The sequence below is a fragment of the Balaenoptera ricei genome, chromosome 21 (genome assembly GCF_028023285.1).
Source record: "Balaenoptera ricei isolate mBalRic1 chromosome 21, mBalRic1.hap2, whole genome shotgun sequence".
In the NCBI taxonomy this organism is placed as follows: Eukaryota; Metazoa; Chordata; class Mammalia; order Artiodactyla; family Balaenopteridae; genus Balaenoptera; species Balaenoptera ricei.
Window position 1 is genome coordinate 12,900,532 of NC_082659.1, and position 24,335 is coordinate 12,924,866.

The window sequence follows — 24,335 nt, forward strand, 5'->3', positions numbered from 1 at the left end:
TATAGAAATTCCTGGTACCCCATAAAGTTCATCTCTAGAGGAGGGGTGTCTGTATAATATATTCTAATTTTAACGTTAAAATTCATTTACTCAGCTATATTTTCTAGAACACTTACCATGTTACATAGCATTATACTACATACCAAGGGTGATACCTACAAAAAATAAGATACATTGTGCCCTTCAAAAGCCTCTTGATCTGGTTTGCAAGATAGGACTAAACCTTAAATAATCCAGTAATCAACTGTTTACCAAAATTAGCACTGCAAACCAATGGTTTCTGGATTTTATTTTTATTTTATTTTCTTAGTGACAGAATTCTTTATTCAACGAACACTTACCTGGAGCCTTATATGTAAAACAAACAAGCAAGGGAATGTTTTGGTTGAAGCTGAAATAAGCACTCACCATTCCCACCCAGGGGCATTTTGCTGCCACTGTTAAGGGAGCTCAGAGAGGGAAAAGATTAGGGTGCCTGGAGCAGCTAGGGTCAAGCCTAGACCTGAGATTGGATGTGAATGGTGTATGTACCCCAGGGTGGGAAGGTGAGGATAGTTAGAGGGCCTTCCAGCCTGGGAGAGATGCTTGAGGAAAAGGAGCCTGCGGTCTGAATGGTCATGGGGGCACGTGCACGGGCAGGGGGTTAGTGAGGACCAAGGGGGACACGCCTGGAACAGCCAGTGCGAAAGGGTAAAGGGTCTCCAGGAAGAGAGTTCTTCCTCTCCCAACATTACATTAGATTTCCTCATGCCTTTTGTTTAAATTTTACTCCAAACAAAGAGACATCATCTATTTCCCTTTAGATAGCCAGATCACCCCTAGAAAATACCTAAGGAAGGGGAGTTGCATTTGTGGACCACTGGGGTCATGGGTGGAGAATCTACAATGCCAGGTGACACCATTTCTGTGAGCCATTGGAAGACTTCAGGACTCTGAACAGACGTCTTAGGACTGTTCGAAATGGAAGTTGCAAAGAAAGAGTGCAGAGACCAAAAAGAAAGAAGCACTAGAGATGCATTTATATTTATAGAATCTAATGACACAAGTGACGGTGTGAGTACTGAGAGTACTCCTAATTATAAATAGGGAGGCTGTTAAAAGGCTCAAATGTACTGAGTCTATTTCTTCCAAGGCAAAGAGAGCTATTTGTTCACCTCTCGGAGAGGCAGCTGCTCCCACAGGTGAATAGGTTGTCGTTAAGTGTAGTTAAATGACAGCTTACTAAATGGATCCTACTACCTAAAACAGTTCTGCTTTGCAACGACCCTGTGTGTCAGCAAGGTGAGCTGTCCCACACTGATTAAATGATGCTCTATCTGGTTCTATAAAAGAACCTCAGAGTTCAAGAGATTGAACTTTAAAAAGTAATCATGAAAAATAACTTTGTTGTTTTTGACAGCAAAACTGTTCATTGCAAAGAATATTTGCAATTCTTTGACTACTGAATTCAATTTTTTTGTGATTTAGTTCTACAAATTCAACAAATGTGGGACAAACATTTATTGAGAGCCAACTGTGTACCAGGTACTATATGGTGATGAAGAGAAACAGTCAGTGAACAGAACTGTGGAAGTTCTTGCCCTCATGGAGCTTATATTCTCATGTAGTAATTCCAAACTGCTTCCACATTCTCACTGACAAGATGAAATAACTACTAAAAAAGTGTAAGCAATTCATTTGGCTGAACTATCAGTGGATTTTCAAGTACATAAAATTGGGGGAAGGTAAAGATTTTAAGAAAGAAGTGTATATAAAAGTGAATTCTAGCTCATCATATTCGTACACATGTCCACTATTTAATAGCATTATAGAACTTTTTCTCTGCCTTAATATTTCAGGAGAATTCTTTCAGAATTATTAACAGATAGTTTTAAATATCTCATTTCACCTGGAGACTAAATAGAATTTGACAGCCAATAGCCAAAGTCAAGTTAAATGGACAAAGTGTATAAATATCAATGATGTAAAAGTGTGTAATCCATAGACTAAGAAGGTCTTGGGTAGCTTTCAGATTAAAAAAAAAAATGTATCTGTAAACACTTCAGCCATTTCTTTTATGTTTAGCTATTAGAGTAAAGAGGTATCTGAAACCACTGAACATTAAGTGACACAAAGAAATATTGCAGGGTAATAATGCTGTGGTCCAGTGGCTAAAATATTCTTACTTTTTCTGATTTCTTGTGGATTGTAAGGGAGCGGAAGCCGAGAAGCAAATGAGAAGGAAGAGATTAGGGAGTGTTTTGTGAGGATTGATTGCCTACCTGAAAATCAAACAAAGCAAACGTGTTAAAAATAATCAGCACACATGCTCCTCTCTTATTTATAAGAAGTAAATGCTGCTTAGAGAGGGTTTTTTTTAAAATTATAATATTTTCCTTAAATAGAAAAGCACCAATATTAAAAAAAGAGAAAAGATTAATTACCCAGCGTTTTGTTTGGAGTTTTACTTTCAAACCCACGAATTCTTGCTTGTTTCCAAACTTGGTGCTAAGGAATTTTTCTGTTCCAAATTCAAAAATACAGAACATGATTTGTCAGTTATTTTCACATTTCTTAAATTTAAAATTTAAAGACAATTTAGCGAATAACGGTGCAAAGAAACTGGATACTGTTCTTACAGTATATAAGAAACAGGGATGACTCTCTGACAATCTAAAAGGGGCAATAAGAAATGTCCACCACAGCTAAATACAAAATAGAAAGTAACACTTACAGAGAAGTACAGCAAAAGTGATACAGGAGTCCAGAAGAGGGAGAGACGGCTTCCGGGAGGGAGAATGGACAAAGGAATATTACTGGAATTTGGCTGGATGGACTTTACACCTACAAAGCTGGGGAAGGTCATTCCATCCAGTCCTGGAAAAGCTTCAGTAAAGCTTAAACCAGGTAGGGAATGGGTTTAGGGAGATTGGAAATAGGAAGAGTCAACAGTTCAATTTTTCTGGATTGTTGAATGTGCCACACAGAATTCTTAGAAATGAGGCCAAAAAGATGGGAAAGAGACACATTCCAGGTCTTTGATGCCAGACCAAGTAGATTGAATTTTATTTGCTAGGAAATCAACAACCGTTTGGGGTTTCTAAGCAGAAGCATGATTAATCGGGAAGCATTTTTATTTTTATTTTTTTTTTTTTTTTCGGGAAGCATTTTTAAACAGAGGAGTTGCAAAGTCAAATGCCTGTAAAGATCAAGCAGGTAACTAGCAAAGTGGAGAGGATGTGGCAGGGAGGCTGTCTTTTCTAGGGGGTTGTGGCTGTTCAGTGCTTTAGGAGTGCAGCCTCTCACTGTTTACTGTTCTCTTGTGCATATGTGCTTTGTTGTCCCAAATTACATTTTGATACCATGTGTGCCCATTGACATAGATTTGTAATTATTGTTTTATATAGTTGCCTTTTAAATCACATAAAAAAGGAAATAAGTAAATATACGTGGATATTGACTTTTATATTTACCTATGTAGTTACCTTTGCTAGTGTTTTAATTTCTTCTTGTGGATCAAGCTATTGCTGGTGTCCTTTCATTTCCTCATGAAGAGCTCCTTGTAGCATTTCTTGTAGGGCAGTGCCTGCCCTACTAGGGACAGACTCTCCCAGTTTTTTAAATAGGGGAGTGTCTTAATTTCTCTTTCATTTTTGAAGGATAGTTTTGCTGAATATAGAATTCTTAGTTGATAGTTTTTTTTAAGCATTTAGAATGTCATCACATTGCCTGCCCTCCATGATTCCTGACAGGAAGTCAACTGTTAAGCTTATGGTGACTCCCTTGTATGTGACAAGTCTCTTATTTCTTGCTATTTGGGGGATTCTCTCTTCATTTTTCAATACTTTGATTACAATGTGTCTCAACGTGGATCTCTTTGAATTTATCGTACTTGGAGTTTGTTGAGGTTCTTGGATATACAGATTAAATGTTTTGGTCATTATTTCTTCATGTGTTCTTTCTGCCTTTTTCCTCTCCTCTCTTTTGGGGACTCCCGTTATGTGTATGTTGGTATTCTTGATGATATCCCATAGATCTCTTAGGTTATGTTCATTTTTTTGTTTGTTTGTTTCTTATTTTTAGTCTGCTAAGACTGGGTAATCTCAATTAATTTATCTTCAAGTTCCCTGATTCTTCTCTCTGCTCAAATCTGATGTTGAACTCTTCAGTTCAATTATTGTACTTCTCAACTCCAGAATTTCTATTTGGTTTCATTTTACAGAGTATCTGTTTATTGATATTCTCTGTTTGGTGAGACATTATTTTTATGGTTTCCTTTGGTTCTGTGCATATGGTTTCCTTTAGCTTTTTGAGCATATTTAAAATGATAGATTTAAAGTCTGTCTAGTTTAATATTGGGCTTAATATTAAATTTAATGTTTGGGCTTCTTCAGAAACCATTTCTATTATTTTCTTTTTTCCCCCATATATGGCCATACTTTCTTGTGTCTTTACACGCCTTGTAATTTTGTTTTGGTTGAAGACTGGATGTTTTGAATACTGTAATGTGGCTACACTGGAAATCAGATTCCCCCTCCTTCTCAGGCCTTGTTACTCTTGATTTTTGTGGTTGCTGATCTTTGTTTAGTGATTTTTCTGAAACAATTTTGTGAAGCCTATATTCTTTGTCATATAAAGCCATTGATGTCTTTGGTTAGTGTAGTGTTCAGTTAGCAATTTTGACAGAGATTTCCTTAAACTTCTCAAACCAAAAAAAAAAAAGAAAGAAAGAAAGGAAAAGAAAAAAGGAGGGGGAGGGGGAGGAGGAGGAGGAAGAAGAGGGGAGAGAGAGAAAAAAGAAAAAATTAAATAGCTAATAGCTAGTAGGCTGTGTGTGTTTGGAGCGTGCCTTCAATACTCAGCCATGCCGTTTACAACTCTGCCCTAGTCTTCACTTCCTGCTTGCACAGAGCCTGAAAGTCAGTTTGAAATGCAACATTAGGACCTTCTCTGATCTTTTCTGCGGGTATACCATGCATATGAACTTTTAGATTTCCAGGAACATGTAGGAGCTTTCAAAATTTTTATTTCCCAAAGTATCTCACTCTTACCAGGCTTTTTGGTACGTCTGTTGTTTGTCCCAAACAGTATCCTTTGCCCCAAGTGACAGCAGATAATTCATTTGCCTTTAAACATTTTTGACAAATGCCTCTTGGGTACTCACCTCTTCACTCAGGGGGAGTTCTGAATTAGATGAAATAAACGTAAGACCTTTGCATCTGTCCTTCAGGGAGTCACCAGGCAGGTCAAACATAACCATAATTATTTGAAAACAACGTCTGCTCTGATCCTTCCAGCACCAGTAACCCACACCAGGGAAGTGGGTTGTGTCTTCAAAACCACCATTGAGCTGGGTAAGGGGGCATGGGGCTAGGGAAGTTAAAATGCCACAAATCCCTCTTACTGATATTTAGCCACTTTTTTCTTGATTATGTGTTCCCCTGGTTGCTGTAAAGCTTTAGAGCAGATAAAGTTGATTCTGACAGTTTTTATTAGCTGTTTTGTGGAGGAACTGGCCCATGGAATTCCCTCCTCCACTGTTTTCACTGTTGTCACTCATGTACTTTAAAAATATTATATATATAAAACAAAACATGTGTGTGAGCTAAGTGCCAATACCTTTGGTATAGAGCAAATTGGAGAGGAGAAAGATTGAATGAGGAGAAGGGAAAAGGAAACTGGGGGGATATTGACCAACCCAACCTCAGGCGCCAAACACAGCACAGTCTTCCTAGAAAGTTATGCAGTCCATGTGTCTGTTCTATTAGAGGAACAGAGTTTGGTTGCCTGTAATAGAAACTTGGCTAATACTGGGTCAAACAGATAGGAATTTATTTGAGTCACATAACGAGAAACCTGGGATGGATAGGCAAGGGCTAGGGAAGTAACCCAATGATGCTGTCAAGAACACAGGCCCTCTTGGTCTTTCTCTTCACTGTCATTAGAATATTGGCTTGCACATCCTCTGTTGTTGCCTTTTGATCTCAAGATGGCTGCTGCAGCTCCAGATATCTCCTGTGCATTCAAGGCAGAGAATTGGCATGAGCCCTTTTCCTGGTGTTTTTGTTTGTTTGTTTGTTTGGTTGGTTTTAAGTTGGGACAGAAAGCTGTCCTCAGAAGACGCCTTATGTTTAATTAGCCATGAATAGGTCACATGCATATTCCTTTCAATCACTGGCCAAATTACCATGACAAGGTATGATTCTTTCCTTAGGGCTGAGGAAGGGCCTGTGCTTCAAGAGATCAAAGGATCAGGGTTCTGTAAACCAGGAAGAAAGAGGGAGGGTAGCTGTCAGGTAGGCAACGGACAGTGGTGGCCATGGGCAGAAACTAGGAGGGGTGGCAGATAATGGTGGGAGGTGGCTGCTTGGAAGGTCCATACTGGAGCAAGCTGTCATCTTTACTGGGGGAGCAAGGGGGCTAGAAATGAAGATCAGGAAAACAAAATGTCCAAATAGTTATTTAATGGGAGTGAAACCAGAAGGGTCAACTCAGCCGAAGAAAGCCGAAGCCCGTGGCATTTCCAAAGCTGGAACAGGGGCCCGGAGCCCGCGTCAGGGCCCAGATGGAGCAAATAGAATTCTGTTGAGTGCCTTGTTTCTGGCTCTGGTTTTCGCCTGGTGGGAGTTTACGTTACATTTAGAGCTGGCAAGCAGTTTCTGGCAGGTGTGGCAATCTCCGGGCCCTTAGACAACCAGTCAACTCTGGGTATAAACACAGTGTGCCGGGGCTAGCAGATTCCAGCATTGAACTGGAGATTGGGGAAGGGTTTTTCGGGGCCAACTTGGGAAACTGGCAAGAGTCCCATACTCAGGAGGAGCCAGACTTACTGGGCACTTACCAGGACGAGAGCTTGGGAGCAAAGCTTAGGGGTGAAGCCCTGTTATTTGAGGGAGTGGAGGCAGGCTGGGGTTAGGGAACTAGGAGCCCTTTGATTAAAGCTGGGACTTTAGGGAGGGACTGGCAACCAGCGCTACCTGATGTAAGACCCCAGGGTGGAGCTGGCTCGGGTTAAATGCAAGGTCTCACATCTCAGGGTGCGATTGGGGTGGGAATTGAAGATTTGGCTGAGGCTACTGCAGACAGGGATCAAGTGGTCCCACTTGGGGAGGGAGAAGAAAAGATGTAGCTTCATAGAGGATAGATACAAGAAATATTTTGGAGATAGCACTTCTGGGACTTGGCAAGAGGAAGACATGTTGGCGTTGGAGCCTTGGTGGCTGGCTTTATCAAAAATATGGAATGTCAAAGCGGCAATCATTTTTGGTGTAAAACCCCTTGAGGTGGGGACATTAGAAATTGATTATGTGAGACTGGGCTTGGGAGAGAGAGTACATCTGAAATAAAGGCTGGAGTCATCCACATCAAGGTAGTGATGGAATTGAGACAGGATAGGAGAGGGCATGGAGAAGGAGTTCAGCTTCTATGACATGAGGAGAAATCATTTCCTCAAATGGTTGTCTTTGTTTCCTATTTATTTGATTTCCCCATGAATTCTTTTTCCAGATCTCTCGTATTTCCGGTTGATTCTTCTTTCTTAATTTTTTCAGTTATACCCAGTTTTCCCAGATATCTACATTTTCTTATGCCTAAAAGGCTTATTTAAATTCTTCAAGGATTAAAAAAAAAACATCAGAGGATACCAACTTTCCCATCCCTCAGACAAGGATTTGTGTTTATTCTTTATGATTTCCCTTAATAGTAATTGTTATTTATGGATAACTCCCAAGATTCTTTAATGATAGTTCTTTAAAAAATGGCCAAAGCAGAATGTGTTGCTGCTTTCTTCTTCATTCTGTAATCATGCAGCAAATGGGAGGAAGGGAGATGCAGTCTTATCACACCCATATCAAAATACTTCTATAGCTTCTATAGCTTCTATAGCTTCAACCTTCTGACCACACCCTGTAGCTTGGAAGGAGTGTTCCTTTACGCCATGAAGGATTCTTTTTTCTGTACTAAGTTAGAGGTGGGATTTTCAAGGTTTATATTAATAAGGAAAAAGAAAAATAATTAAAATCAATATCAGAAAATAGATGGTTTCATAAGTTGGTGTAAGAGTGCCTAAGTACAAGCAATACATAGGAGAAAGGTGTATGGTCTCAACAGTCAGAATGGCTAAATCTTTATTCGAACCTGTGATTTTGGGGGTAGAGGTGTCCACTAGTTTTTCAAACACACACGGCAAATGTAAAGAACTTTCCAGAATTGAAGTCAAAGCTATGGGTAAGGTAACCAAGTGTTGATGAGATCAGGACACTTTTGAGAGCAAAAGTCAGTGTTGGGAATAATTACACACCAGAACTGTTCGGCACAAAAAATAGGACTTATGGTCACCTGAGTTCTAGACCTCAATAGTTTGTTCACAGGTCACATAATTTAAGGTGCAATGAAATGAAAGTCAGGCATTTCCTCCTGTTCTGGCCTCTAAGTTGAAGTGCTGTTTCGTTATGTAAAATACAGGTGGTTCAAGGGCCTGGAAATGCCAAAATGAGATTGTCGTAGTCGTTAGGCTTTTCCTGTTGCTTTTCAAGTCAAGGTGACGGTGTTTGGAGACCATGCTGAGTGGATTCAGGGCCCAGCCCTGTAGGTACTTAATGACTTCAGTGTGGGCTTTTAATCTCCTGCCCAAGTGTTATCTTACTTGCCCAGACAAGCCTTCCCCATTCTAGGAGAGTGTGGGAAAATTAACACTGCCTGAGCGACCGGGGAAGGAAAGAAATGTCTGAAGCTAGTTATGAATTGCATTAGTATTTATTTTAATGCGGTCTGGAAACGTACAGCTTGAAATCTCTGTGCTGCTTAAGGAGAGACCAGCACCCTTCCATGGAGGTAAAAAAAGAAAAAGAGGATTGAAAAATATACAGAGCATGGCAATCTTTACTGCTGGAGCTAGCTCTCAGGAAACCTGAAGTGCTGAATGTAATAAAATGTTGACAGCAGTTTCACTTAACATGCGGGAACTCTGGACCAGAACGACATCTTTGGCACCAAAGGAAATCAGGAGAATAAAAGCAGTCGTCAGGATTTGAAGTAAAGCCACAGATTATTACCATCTGTACATTTTCCAGACCCCATGCAAAACCAGAAAGCCAGGACCCAGACCGGAGAGTAAGTATATTGAACTCTGGGGTATGTTGTTACAGGGAAGGAACTCAGAAATTGGTCTGAATTTTAAGTACAATGCTTCATAAAACCTGACAATTTTTTTTTTGTCTGGTGACCGTGTCCTAATAATTCATTTGTGGAAAATCTGGAACATCAGGAGGAGTTATTTGTGTGTTTCTTGTGGGAGCTACCATTGTTATAAACCTTTATTATACCAGGCCTTCGTACTTTCATGGTTTCTCTGTAAATGTAGCGTTATTTGTAAATTGCTCTCCAATTTCAGATTGTTCTTATACAGTGTGTTTTCGTGTTCTTTCCAGAAACTTGTGGAAAGATCATCATGGGACACATTTCAGTGTTTGGATAAATGATTGGTTCATCACTGTCACATATCACTTAGCTAGTATTTTTCTGTTTTTTTATCCAAAAGAAGGTACTTTCAGATGAGCCTGCATTAAACATCTTTAGATTAATTTTCTGCCTCATGTTGACTGACATTATAATTTGAGCCAACAGCTACCTTCCCTACAGTTGAGACTTGTATAGAGACTAAGCATAAAACACAAAACTTTTAGACTGTGTGTGCTTTAATCAGGGCTGATGTTTGTTCAGAGATCTTAGACCTCAACTTGTAAACGCTAGCCCTTGAAAAGCTAGATTCACTGAGGGGGGCTGGGGATGGGAGTGGGAAGAGGGGAGATGAGCTTATTCTTTTTCTATAAAAAGAGAATGTATATTTTAAAATAACAAGTAGTGAATAAGAGAGGCCAGTGTATCTAAAATGTTTACATAAAAGAGTTAAATCCTATGGCAATGGGACCATTAGGTAAACTATTTGACATCTCATTGAGAAATAGAAACTTTCTTATAAATGGGTTTGATATAAAGCTCTGAGAATAAAATTTAATGGGATGGTTTTAACTTGGAAATAGCAATTAATGACAGATTGCAGAAGTCAGCCAATTAATTGTCACTTAGTGCTTTTCTATCCAACACATATGAAAGATTGTTTATAAACAGGGAATATTTTTTTTAATGTGCATACGAATTTCGTATAATACTTGGCAGCTCTTGGCTAGTTTGGCAGCATTAAAATCTTAGCTCTTAGACTAGTCTTCTGGATATGAAATGTTCCATGGATAGATTTGTTCTTTCCTTGCAAGCCTGTAAATCTTAATGTTTAGCAAGACATTCTTCTCTGCAATGTTTTTCTTCAGTCAACTTAAATTCTCAGCATAATTTAATATGAAGTGTTTGGCCAAATTAAAATGAGGGAAGGGTCCCACACCTGTTGAACCCTAGGTTAGCAACTACGTTGAATCACACACATTGTGCTTAATTCTGAAAACTACTCTTCCCAATGTTCATTTTGCAATTAAGGTGTGTATATGAGTCTCTCTTACTGCAGGGTGTGCTTTCGTGTTAGGACAGCCCAATCCATTTCTTTAATTAATGATGCAGATTCTTAGTTCATAGACCAGTCTCAGGGGAGTAATTTAACATATGTGAAAGGGCTCATGAAGCTTTCTGGACTCTTGGGTCCTATTTGATAGATTATTGCTTCAATATATTAAATGGACCCCAGTGTTCTAAAAACAGTCATATAATTTCCACATGTTCATTTTTTCTTGCTGGAAGGTGTAACTTACAGCAAGAGTAGCTTAGAAATCCAAGCTTATTCTTGAAGAAAAACTAATAGGCATGTTTAGCAAACTTTTAAAAATATCTCAGTGTGCGAAAATCTTCAGTGAAGTTTATGAATATGTTTCTAACATGTTTTTAAATGTCTATGTAAGCATCTTAAAGCTTAAGGGAAGAAGTGCTAAATTGGCATAGTTGATTTCCCCTCTTGCAAAATACTTGTGAGCAGCAAGGTCATATTCAGCAGAAGATATAGTTGGAATGACGGGTTGAGGAATGTTAATGATTTGTCTGGAGGTGTGCGAGTGTGTGCGAGCCCTTCTCGTCCATCCTGGCTTCTTCTTTTTTTTTTTTTTAATATTTATTTATTTATTTGGCTGCGTCAGGAATTAGTTGCGGCATGCGGGCTCTTCCATGTGGCGTGCGGGATTAGTTGCCCGGTGGCATGTGGGATCTTAGTTCCCCGACCAGGCATCGAACCTGCGTTCCCTGCATTGGAAGGTGTATTCTTAACCACTGGACCGCCAGGGAAGTCCCCATCCTGCCTTCTTTTTGAAGTGACAGTTGGCATTTTAGCTGCTTAGTGATGCCAGCTCGATAGGAATCTTGAGTTCATCACGCAAATTCTGGGACCGCTCGGGTCCCAGCTGCTCCAGTGTGGGTCAGGAGCAGGGCAAGCCTCGCCGAAGCCGGCAGCTGCCTTGGCAGGTCTGTTCTGAGTCAGCTTCCCGTCTAGAGTTTCATTCCTGGCCTGGCTGGGGGCTCCCTGATTGGTTTGCGTGGAGTCTTGCTGCAGGGTTGTACCTCTCACGGAAACGTGCTAGGTGTGCACCCTGGGACCCAAGCAGGCCAGCCCTAGGAGATCCGTCTCCAACCAAACCAAGGGGCCACCCAGGGATCTGCCTCCCTGGAAGCCGCCGCAACTCTCAGCCACTTGTCCCCGGCTGACTCGCAGCGAATGGCAGGGTGGTCCAGAATCATAAAAATGTCATCTTGCAAGTAGCTGGCAAGGACCCTGGGGCATGGTAACGCCCTTGCCTAAGATAATGGGGGTGTTTTGCTCTTAGGGAAAAAGGGGAGGGAGGTGTCACGTTGCTACTTTAAAAATAGTTTTTTTTGCAGTGGTGTCTGTTGAAAAGTTACCGCATATGTATTCGTGTCGGTAGCTCTATTCTCTTTGGCACTTATCCTATGGGATTTAAGCCGTCGACTACCAACTCTCATCGAGAATTTGCTATGGAGAGTCCTGAAGGTTTGGTCCGTGCCATCTAAATGAGGAGAGAAGGCACATGAACAGCAGCGAATAATATGAGTGTATAATCAGAGCCAAGTTGTGTGGTGCCGGCCCGAGTGCTGCAGGGGTTCAGAGGACAGAGGTGCAGCCAGCGTTCCTCGTCCGTCTCAGCGGTAATCCTCCTGCCTCCTGCGAGGTCGTCCCAGCCCAGCCACCTCCCGCTGCAGCCTAGACCCTTTGCTTCCCGAGTACTAACATGTCAGGATCCCGCCTCTGTGAGTTTGAAGTCCTGCCCTGACTCAGCTGCTCCTCGAGCTCTGTTCTTTTACCTCTGCACCACACTACCTAAAAGACTGTGGTGCTTTCGTTCGTTCTTTTGTCTTTGTGAAATTATCCTCCCCCGAATCACCAGTAACCTTGGGATGGACGAACTTTTTTCCAGCCCTGCTCCTCTAGCTCTCAGCCATGGCGGTTGTTGTTGGTCTCCTTTTCTCTTTTGCTCGTCTTGCTTTCTGGAAAGTCGCTTTGTTTCTGTTTGGCATCCATTCTGCATCCGTTTGATTGGCAGAACTGCTCCCGCCCACACTTAGGTGAGAATTTCCCAAGTTTCAGGCCTGCCTGTCTCCCTGTTTTCGCCGTCGGATTTGTCCACTCACCTCCTTGAGCTGTCACCGTAGAGGATTCGCTCATCCACTTCTCCAACATGTATTAAGTGCCTCGGTACCAGGCGTGCATCTAGGCATTGAGGGCGGCACGGTGACACGACAGGTGGGTGCCCGCCTCCTGGAGCCTGTGGCCCAGGGAGGAGGAGAGACAAGTACCTAGCTCACGTCACTACAGTCGGGAAGCCAGCCCGTGGGGAGGCATACTGGTCCTATGAGAACCCCTGGGGGCACCTGACCTGACCTGGAGCCCTAACCTCTCTCTTGAACTTCAGGCTCTCCTGGGTGAGCTGTCGCCACCTCAAACACACCGTGTCTAAGAGGAAAGGATCTTTTCCTCCAAGTTATGTACCCCCCATACTGTTCTGTTTCTGGCAAGGGAACCAGCTCGTCCCCCACCTACTTAGGCTGGAAACCTGGGCGTCACACAGATTTCTGATTGCCCTTCAGTTCCTCACCCAGTCTCTCACCCGCTTCTGTCAGCAACTCCTCCGTAATTGCTCTCAATTCTGCTCCCTACTTTCTATTCCCATTGCCGCTGCCAGCGGCCAAATCCTCACCACTGCCTTTCTGCCCTCTTTAATATTTATAAATGGGCCATTTACTGATTCAGAGGAGGTTTACCAAAATTACCCAAGTAGTTCATGTTCATGGTGGAAACATTTTAGAAAATACAGAAAAACAAAGAGAACGAAGGAAAGAAAGAAGGAAAAGTCACGTTTCACCACTCAGATAACATTCCTATTAAAGCTCTGATATTTAACCTCCTAAACTTTTCTCCACGGTATCCACATATCAAAATATTCTCATATGTAAAACTGTGAAAAATATCTTACAAACTGTGATTCTATTCTCTGTATTGTTTTGGAGCCTACATTTTTTTTGGTATTTATATATGTTCGTTCTCCGACGTCTGTAAATATAATTATTTGTAATAATTTTTCATGGCTGAAATAATTTGTACTTTAATCTGTACACCATTTCAATCATTGGTACACCACTGCTAGGTCATCTTCTTAAAACATTTTTCAGTCTTGCTATTCTTCCGTGCAGAAAACCATCAGTGGCTTCCTATTGCCTGCACACACATACACAAACACACACACACACACACACACACCTTCCTCTTTATATAGGGCGGTTTTTCTGACTTTCTTCGTCTTCAGTATTCCTTCCCTCATCAGGAATAAGATTAAACCACATTTTGGTGGTTATCGTACAAGAACCCCTTATATGGTACATCTTGCAGGACGGAGGGACCTCCAGAATGATGGAGGGACGGTCATTGGCATGTCCCCAGCACTCGCTCAGCACCTTGCTTCTCTCTTTTCCTTCACTGCTGTCCAGTGTCCTGGGGCTACCGATGTGACCAAGGCCCCTCCGAGCCCCGGCTCCTGTGCAGTGAGAGTGGGAGACAGCTGTGTCAACACACGGATGCAATAGGGCAGGACCATGGTGCCACGGCGGCAAAGGGCTCTGATGGGGTGACTTCGGAGCTAGTCTTGAAGTGCGCCAGGAACTTACCAAGTTAAGCTGGTGATCAAAGAGGATGGGGGAGAGAAGTCTGCAAGATGGGGCGCCATGGGCAGTCCTTGGAAGGAAGGTGGGGAGCCGGAGTACGGGTGTGGGTATGGCCGTGGTGAAAAAGAGATGGCAGGTCCAGGCGGGGAAGGGCCTCTGCAGGGAGCTCTCAATCCACCCAGACGGTCTTCATCAGGCCAATTAAATGGTGAAGCACAGAGAAGCAGCCTGGCCCTTGCTCCCCAGGAAGTCATGATAGAAACCAAGATCAAGTTCTGTGTTTTTATGATTTTGATATTTTAAGTCAAATCTGGAAACCCAGATGTTACTGGGCAATCCAGCTTATTTTATTGAACTGACTGGATTTGTTTTTTTCTAGGCTAGCAAGAGACTAGAAAGCCTTTATGATGTCTTAGACTTCCTTTTCTTCGTCTCAATATTTCTTTTATTAGGATTAGTTCATGTCAGTTTTATTCACTCATATAAAGGCAGTTTAGAGTGTGTGTGTGTGTGTGTGTGTGTGTTTACACATTTGTCAACACATTAAAGCTAGGCAAAACTATAACTATACCTCTTTGGGGAAGAAGCGAAAACCCTTTTTGCTGTTCAAAGGTAACACATAATTCTACAATTAGATATCTGTGTTTTTAAAATCACATCCCTTTTTGCTGATGTCTGTACCCATTTTGTATTTAGTTCACTGTGAATTTTTAACTCAAAGAAAATAACTCACTCCAGCTTTTGAATAAGGAGACAAGGAATTATTCAAGCTTCACAAATAGAATCACAGTGTTTTAAATTGTGAGGGATTTTCCATTTGGTCCAACGTCTTCATTTTACAGAAAAGGAAATTGAGGCTGTCATAGGTGAAGCAATTTGCCCAATGTGATGCAGCTAATCAGCAGCTCAGCCAAAATCAGAATCCAGGATTTCTGGCTTCCAAGTCCTATGACCTTTCCTTTGCCCAATGCCTCCATCCTACTTAAAAAAACAAAAGGAAAGGAAAAAAAAAAAAAAAAGAAATGGAGAATTGAGCTGGCACATTGCTTTAATTCTCCTGCCTCTTTACAGAGTGTGAAAAATCCTGATGTACTTTAAAAGAAACATTTAAAAATGTATCCGGACTTGTAAAGAAGATCAGGAATATTTGTGATATGCTAATTAGAACGTATCTCATTATGCAGGAAACAGGAAACTTGGCAGAGGGGGATGCTTTTCAGAGTAACTTAAGAAAACTTCAAAGGTAGGACAAAAGAGTGTTCTTTTTATTTATTTGATAATGTGTGGCTGCCATCAAATTTCTGATAGGGTCTGACACCTTTATAATAAGCCCCATAGAAACTGGGGGATCTGTCAGACACATGGAAGGAAAAGTAAACAATTTCATTTCCATCTGAGTTTCCTCAGATGTAAGTGAGGGCCTTTCCCGCAGGGCTCACCTGCCAGGCTTCTTCCTGTAGAGACTTGTCTGTGCTACCATTAGTCATTTGCCGAGGGACTGTATTTTGGCAGCCACGCTAATCACTCCAAGGTGACCCACTAGTTGGAGAAACAGATCCTTCTCCGTTGTTACGGAACACGAATCCAATGATGCGAGTCGTTATTTGGGGGAAGAAACGACCAAAGCATATTTTCTCCCCAGGCCGCCAATTTCCCCAGATCTCTCCTAACTAGAAGCACCGTTTCTTCCAAAGAAGTTCTAAGTGCCATGAGGAGAAACACCAGAACTTGGTCAGATTTCAAGTTCAGGAGTAGACCTGAGCTCCCGGATGAGAGAAGAAGCTGCCCCCCGCCCCTGGGGAGTCCAGAGAACCCCCCCACCATGGGAGTGGGTCATCCTGTCACCTTGGCAGGGCCTCACCCTGCTGCTCTGGGGCAAACAGTGCCCCTCCTGCCCACTGTCTGCCGCTGCACCCGACTAGACCATTTCTGGTGTGTTTGATGCAAAGGTGAAGTTGGCCTGGCTGTGAAGTTCATAGGTACCTGAGAAGGTGAGGGGGAAGGAGAGTACTCAGCTACTCTTGGCCTGTGACAGCCTCAAGGTAGAAAAGGTCCCGGGGAAAGATAAGGACACCTCAAGATACCAGTCCTGATTTTAGAAGTGTCTTCCAAGCAGGGTTTAGTAGAACACATGTGAATTTTACAATTCGAACAAACTGGTTTGGGATCCCAGTTTTGCTCGCTGCCTGTGTGACCATGAACAAGTTACTCATTCCCTCTCTGCACCTCAGTTTCTTCATCTGCGAAGTGAGTCATGGTGGTTACTTGAGGGTTTTTTTTCTGAGGCTTTGATGCGATGACATAGATGAAGTGCCTAGCAGATTGTAGGGCTCCTTGTGGGACCTCAAAAATAGGGACAGTTATCAGTATTCCTGTATTCATGATGATATAAACACCAGTACGTCAAAAAACAGTTTAAATCAAGACCCCAAAGAGAGCCAGAATATAAACTGGCAGCTCGAGGAATTATCACAAAGTGGAGACATACTCAGGGAACGACCAACCAGGTGAAAACGAGAATGTCAGCAGTGTCCCAGAGGCCTCCTCCTCCCTCCCCATCTGCCTGACTCTCCCTTCCCTCCTCGCCAAGTAGCCGCTTCCCCAAGCTTCTAACACTCAACAGATATTCAGGGAGAGTCTCCTGGGTTCCGGGCACTAAACCACGGTGGACAAGGTAGACAGGGTTCTTGTCCTCAGGGAGCTTACACTCTAGGGGCAGGAACCAGACAGCAAAAAGATACATGAATACATTAATGTGATGTTTTCTGATACTGCAAAGTGTTGTGAAGAAAATAAGACAGGTTAAGGGGCTGGAGAATGGCCACCAGAGGATCCTTCTGAAAGGGGGGGGTCAGGGAAGGCCCTTCCTGAAAAGTGACGTTTGGGAAGACCTGGGGAGGAGTAGCCCCCGCAGAGGGAGAAGCCTGGGGTCTGGAGGATGTCTGAAGAGTAGGAAGAAGGCCAGCGTGGAATGAGAAAGCGGTCTTTGAGGAGGCAGAGTCCATGTCGTGAGGGCCTGATAGACTATGGGAGGGAATTGGGTTTTGTTCTAACTGAAATGGGTCTTAAGGTCCACTGTCGTCAGTGCCGTGAAATGAAGCGTGGATTGCTTCCACGCTGTACCCCCAACACCGTCTTGCTGAACGCTGGGTAACGCGTTCTCCTTTTGTAAAGCACGTTCACATGTAGGGTCTCCTTTGAGCCTCATGACCACCGTGTAAGGCCCACCAAAAGGTCTGATCATGTCCTGTGATCGAAACTGTGAGGCCTTAAGCCTTGTTGCAGAACTCCTTACCGCACAAGGAGCACAGCCATCTTCCTATTTGCATTGGTAATGTTGTAATGGCTCAGAATCTTCCTGCCTAAGAATCCAATTAACTCCTGCAGGGGCCAGGTGCTCTCGTGTCTCCCAAAAGGTTATCTGTGGAACATCAATCACAGACAGTGCTCATGAAAGAAGGGGTCCCTGTCGAGTAAATGTGGACATGGGGCACAGTGCCCCCTCCCCCGGAGAGTCCCAATGTAAAATGTTGTAAAGGCTCTGAGAAGTTCTGCAGTAATGAAATACTTTAACCCAGCCATTTCCCCCCCGTGGCCACAGAACCGCTTTTTATACGCAGCATCCGTTGACATCTGGGTCAGTTCTCCGAATGCCTTTTGGAAAATACCAGCCCGAAGAGTTGCTATTTAGTGTTTACTAAATGGTCTCTTGAAAGAGTTCAATTATTTCGTGAGCCTAAAACTCCTCTCTATGTGAAAGGATTAGAAGCCACATTCGTAAAGCACTTCCATATGCTTAGCACGAAGAACCTGGACAAACGGAGATCCAAAGTGTTGAAAACCATAAATCCACTCCTGTTTTGAACACTCCTGTTAATTACTTTGTCCTTTGAACTCACAGCATTTCCATTACTATGGTGCCGTGATGGGCTTGTACTTCTGGATACTAGGATGTCAAAGCCGGAACCAGTCTTATCTGGTTTAAGAGATAAATATTCTGAGCCACGCATGGCTTTGATTTTGGATTATTATCTACGAGGATGTATACGTACATAGAAAAGAGTCCATTTATAGATCCCTTGCAATCTTCTGTACCTGTTGCCATACAGATTCCTCTTCTTTTAATTTTTTTCTGCTCTTACCTAGGGATTTACACAACTATATCTGAAGTTGCAGGAAATGTTTTTGATAGATGGTCACAGAAACCTTCCTGAATTCTGGCAGAGTTTGTGGGAAAGTGCCTGATTCACTTCTAGCTTCAACTTTATAATTCCTCACAGATTTTCATGTCTGCTAACACTTGTGTTTCTCCCCGTTTCCTAGCTCGAGCTCCATCTGTGTTGTCTTCTTCATTTTCTTAACTCTGTGGTCCACACTTTTTAAAAATGTTACTTTATTTTAATACTCTGCCTGGAGTTCAGCACTTCTTAAATTAGGTTCTCAAAACAAAAAACTTTGAAATATGAAGAAACGCAGAGGTAAATGGGGCTTTTTACTGCAGGACTTCTCAGTGCCTTTAATATTCTAATACACATTGTTAATCTCCAGAAGGGAGGTAGAACAGTATTTAACTAACTTATTTAACTACTGAACCTCTACCTCAACCCCTTTAATAGCATCTTGTAAGAATGTTATTCTGCAAATCCCTCTTTGCATCAAATCCAAACCTCTCGACCTATATTTTCCTTAACCATTTCTCCAGCATTATGTCCCATTACCCCTTTGATTATCTGTCCCAGTAAACCAATTGTTTTATAATCCTCCTGAAAAACGTTGCATTTCCCTGGGTTTAATCTCTTCTCATGATATTCTCTCTGTCTTCCCCGTGGATCCAATGATCTTTCCTAGCAAATCTGGAATGCTTTATTTTCTTTCTTCTGCACCTATATCAAAGATCACAGTTCTTCAAATCCCAGCTCCTCTGGGAAGACTTTACTGACCAAACAATCCACTAAGAATCTCTCTTGGAGCTATTATGATCTGTACCGCACCTTTAGCCAGTACAGGCTTTCCTCGGAGATATTGTGAGTTCGGTTCCAAATACTGCAATAAGGCGAGTCACAGGAATTTTTTGGTTTCCCAGTGCATGTGAAAGTAATGTTTACACTATACTGTAGTCTATTAAGTGTGCAATAGCATTGTGTCTAAAAAACAGTGTCCATACCTTCATTGAAAAATACTTTATTGTTAAAAAATGCTAACCATCACCTGAGCCTTCAGCGAGTCGTAATCATTTTGCAATAGTAGCATCAAAGATCCCCATCACAAATATTAATAATGAAAGAGTTTGAAAATATTGCGAGAATTACCAAAATGTGACACAGAGACACGAGGTGAGCAAATCCTGTTGGAAAAATGGCACTGATAGACTTGCTCGACACAGGGTTGCCGCAAACCTTCAATTTGTAAAACACGCAGTATCTGTGAAGGACAAGAAAACGAGGCCTGCCTGTATTATGAATGTTTACTGACTTGTGGTTTATCACATATATGCTCTCTCTGCTCCTTGGGGCTAAAACCTGTGTGTGTGTGTAAAATCTCTCGCTGAGCTTTGCACACAGTGGAAACTCCGTATCCAAAAGGATAGTTTGTATTTTGTTTAAAAGACTGGTTATTCATCTCTCTTACTGGATACTAGGAGTAGGATGGGGCAGGATTGTTGGGTTACCTACCTCTTGGTCAGTGAGGTGGGCAGAGTCTTTAGAAAAGGAACGAACAACTGCTGTAGAAATCACAACAAGCAAACATATTAAGCACATAGAAGGGTGAATACAAAGCACTGTTATTTTCCCTAAATGAGCTTGCAGTCTGTTGGGGAGATATACACAATTTAATAAAAAGGCCATGCTAGGGCTTCCCTGTTGGCGCAGTGGTTGAGAGTCTGCCTGCCAATGCAGGGGACACGGGTTCGAGCCCTGGTCTGGGAGGATCCCACATGCCGCGGAGCAACTGGGCCCGTGAGCCACAGCTACTGAGCCTGCGCGTCTGGAGCCTGTGCTCCGCAACAAGAGAGGCCGCGATAGTGAGAGGCCCGCGCACCGCGATGAAGAGTGGCCCCCGCTTGCCGCAGCTGGAGAAAGCCCTCGCACAGAGACAAAGACCCAACACAGCCAAAAATAAATAAATAAATAAATTTAAAAAAAAAAAGGCCATGCTAGTTGTACCCAAAATCATGATAGGAATATAGAATTGAGGATGGTTAATGTAGGGTGGCCTGGGGGGCTATAGGAAGGCAGATACAAGGCACATAAGGGATGCGAAGAACAAGAGTCACCAAAGAAGAAATAGTGATTTAGGCTAAGAAGAAAGACGAACTACGAATTCGGAAGGCAGAGAGGAGGGAAAGGAAATTCCAAGCAGAGGGAAAAAATCCTGTAACTGATGCCTAGAAACAAGAAACCTTGGCTTGTAGGCTGCATGGGGAGACATTGTGGCGACCAAGGTGGGGTTTGGGGGAGTCCTGTTGTGAAGGCTTTGAACCACATGGGCACGGAACGGCCATTGGAACAAAGTTTAAACTGGGGAGCGATGCGATCACTTTGGGAAAAATGGAGGTCGAAGCTGACTGCAGATGAGAAAAATGAGATTGCCATGGGTCCAGCTTTCTTTGTTATTCCCAGCAGACCCGGGTGCTGTATCAGGAGTCGAGAAAACTTGCAGCCTAGTTGTGGGGAGAGAAAGATGTGCGTGCAGGGGACCATTCAGCTCCTCGTGGGTGGTGCAGGTGCCTTCAGCTCCCCACCACCTTCCAGGGGCCACACCTCAGCTCGCTCTTTGATAACAAGAGCTCAGCCCCTTCAAGAAGATGAGCTGGCCCTGAACTTGAACACCTGATTGCCGATTCCCCTCGCGGTCTCTCTCTCCAGTGTCTCTAACTGGCAGCCTCCAAGATATCATATTACACCGAGTGAGGAAAGAATGTTCTCCATGGTGAACCTGCTCTGACACTCTTAAGATCCTGTTCCCCCTGGTGTTCTGAGTGGGATGGTTCAGACTTCAGAGCTTCCAGGCATGGTTTAAGAGCCATCTGTTTTAATCAGGCATGTTGTATGATTTATGGAGAGAAAGATGATATCGGGGGAGGGGGCTGGTATATATGATACTCTCCTAATTAGACCCGAGTTATTGTCTAAGTGCAGGGGCCCAGGCAATGATGTGTTTGTATTTTTTTAAAAATATTTATTTATTTATTTGTTTGTTTATTTATTTTGGCTGCACCGGGTCTTAGTTGCGGCATGCATGTGGGATCTAGTTCCCCGACCGGGGATCGAACCCCGGGCCCCCTGCATTGGGAGCGCAGCGTCTTACCCACTGGACCACCATTGTTGCTTTTCGTTTAACTGCTCTTTCGCTTAAAGTTTCAAAGCCCCTTGCTAGTGTTTCTAAAACAGCAACAATTTGTATTCTGGGAACTCTCAGGCTTTTGCTTTTTTTACATAAAAACTACTGGGTCGTCCTTACGGTATTTATTTTATGCCTATACCACCTCCCTTCAAGATAAAAATAGTTAACAGTTTCATAACACTTACTAATGCTCTATATGCCAGACATATGTCAATACAAACTCATCTAATTCTCCTAGTAAAGCCCTGAAGTAGACCCTGGTGTTCTTATCCCCAGAGCGTAGATGAGGGAATTGAAAGAGAGAGAGGTCACGGTGATAGGAATGGTACAGCTGAGATTTGAACCCAGGCACCCAAGATCTACAGTCTGTGCATGTAGACACTCCATCATATTACCTTTCCTCAGATAATTTTCACATTACTACAGTGTAGAAAGATGCTGCTAGTGCCATCTTTTTCTAAAAGAAAGATATATATGTATTTTAACTAATATTCCAGATAGGAATGATGCATTTCCCACTAAGTTTATCTCTTTCCTTCCCAAAAATCCTTGTGGAAAATACAAATGACATCAAAGGTTGCCAGGTGGACTTGTTTGTAGGATGTGGTACAGGAAGTGGAGTGACTTGGAAACTGGGGGAAGTGAGTTTCAGTTTTGGCATCGACTCAGATGAGCTCTGGGACCTTGTACATGTTACTGGACTTTTCTGACCCTGTTTCTTACGAGTACAAGGATTTCAGCCTTAAATTTCCAGGAAGCCATCACACAGGACAGTAAGAGAAAGGGTTTTGGCTGCAGGATCAAACTCTTGAGAGAGATGCAGGACCAGGGTTGGTTCCTCTCAGGATGACCCGGCCTCACAGAACTTTGCTGGAAGTTGTGGAGTCACGAAGAGCAGGGACAGGCCGATCTCCCAAAGAAATGTTACCTTTAGATTAGATTCACCTTTGTATTTTTTCTGGTGTGCTATTTGTCATTTTCATAGAATGATGGGTTTTTTCCAGATTATAAGCTACTACCGTTTGGAACTTTGTCACTGTTTCCTGTTAGCACAAGCATATACATCGCTAACAGAGGAACAAAGGGTAAAGGAGCTTACATTTCTTCCCCCTGTTGTTAGTTTTGTCTATGAATCAGATTTAACCTGAGCCCAACATCTTGACAACACTTCAGGTGTGACTAGTGGCCTTTGCGCTCAATGGTGATAACGTTAGAGCAACTGCGAGTTTTGAATCAGATTGTTATTCTCATTCTGAATTTAATATCTGATTTGTAAGATTTCTCTTTGGTTTCTCATAGTGTTTTTTTAAATAGATCTTTATTGGAGTATAATTGCGTCACAATACTGTGTTAGTCTCTGTTGTACAACAAACTGAATCAGCCATATGCATACATATATCCCCATATCCCCTCCCTCTTGCGTCTCCCTCCCATCCTCCCTATCCCACCCCTCTAGGTCATCGCAAAGCACCGAGCTGATCTCCCTGTGCTATGCGGCTGCTTCCCACTAGCTAACTATTTTACATTCCGTAGTGTATATATGTCGATGCTACTCTCACTTCGCCCCAGCTTCCCCCTCCCACCCCATGTCCTCAAGTGCATTCTCTATGTCTACGTCTTTATTCCTGCCCTGCCACTAGGTTAATCAATACCTTTTTTTTTTTTTTTTTTTAGATTCCATATATATGTGTTAGCATACGGTATTTGTTTTTCTCTTTTTGTATCGTTGAATGAAACATTTTCCTGTTCAAAAGGGGGTTGAGAATCTAACAGATTATTTGCACCAAGAAAGACATTATTTCATTCTATGGCATTTTGCACCTTTGGGATCCCCTTCTTATTGCTCTTTCTAAGTTTTACATTTAACTTTTCTTTAATATTATTGTACTTAAGAAATCTAGGAATAGAGCAAAATTTAGGCACATGTAAACATTTAATCACCTGGGCCTTCTGGTCAGTAGTAGAAATCTTTGAAGTTTGTTTTCTTATAACTCGTATATTTGGACTGCTGATTTGGTTGTAAATTAGACTTTATTGCAGTCTTGATCAACTGAGACTCTGCACTCACTTTAAAGGGTATAAAATATTAGCTCATGGATAGTTAGGGGCAGGTAATATAAGTCTACGTAAAGTATATGAAATGATCAGTGTATTTTATTTTGTAAATCATGATGTCTAGAGTTGAAGCAATTCGTCCTCACGTTTGCTATCTGTGGTACAAACTAGAGGAGAGAACGAAAAGCTATCTTTTGCTTCTAGCTCTTTTTTTCCATGAGCGGGGGCTATTTTATGTGTCAAGGAATCAGTGGCTAAACTTTCTGTCATTGTGTTTCAGTTCTACAGCTGCCTGTAAACAACTTTATCAATCTTAGAGTAAATCAAGGTAGGAATGTGTTCACTCCATACATATTCCAAAGGTGGGTCCCTCAAGTGTTTAGAAAACAGTTTTTCTCTAAACCTCCCGTTTTAATTTCCAGATAGCACTTTTTTAGGAAATTCCACCAAAACTCTGATTGATTTTGAAACTCCCAAATTGCCTTTAAAACTTACCGAGACTGTTTACTGAGGGTTTAAAGAGTGATTTCAAAAATATGACATAGGAAGAGAGGGTGAAAGAATAGAACTTATTAAGCCCAAGAGCCCAAGGAGCAAAGGGCAGCATGGTGAAGGGTGGACATGCCTCTTCCTGGGCTGGGGGACTGAGGGCAGTGGTGCCACGTGAGCTTTCAGAGAATAAGTCTAATTCCTTCTTGATCAGATCACCATTAAAAGCATAGAAAAAGGTCATAGTCTCTCAGAACAGTGGCCCATCCAGCCATGATCCTGCATTACAGTGGGACTGGCCA

General features: G+C 42.3%; 1 protein-coding gene across 9 annotated transcripts in view; it reads left to right on the forward strand.

Moving 5' to 3' along the window:
- The window catches only part of STOX2 (storkhead box 2), a 205,978-nt gene that overhangs the window by 42,526 nt on the left and 139,117 nt on the right, over positions 1–24,335 (forward strand). The window contains exon 2 of one of the 9 annotated variants that reach the window (XM_059909563.1): positions 15,330–15,388. The exons of the other annotated variants lie outside the window; for them this stretch is intronic. The gene's annotated coding sequence lies outside the window, so the exon portion shown is untranslated. The remainder of the gene's footprint in view (positions 1–15,329; positions 15,389–24,335) is intronic. 9 annotated transcript variants of the gene reach the window in all.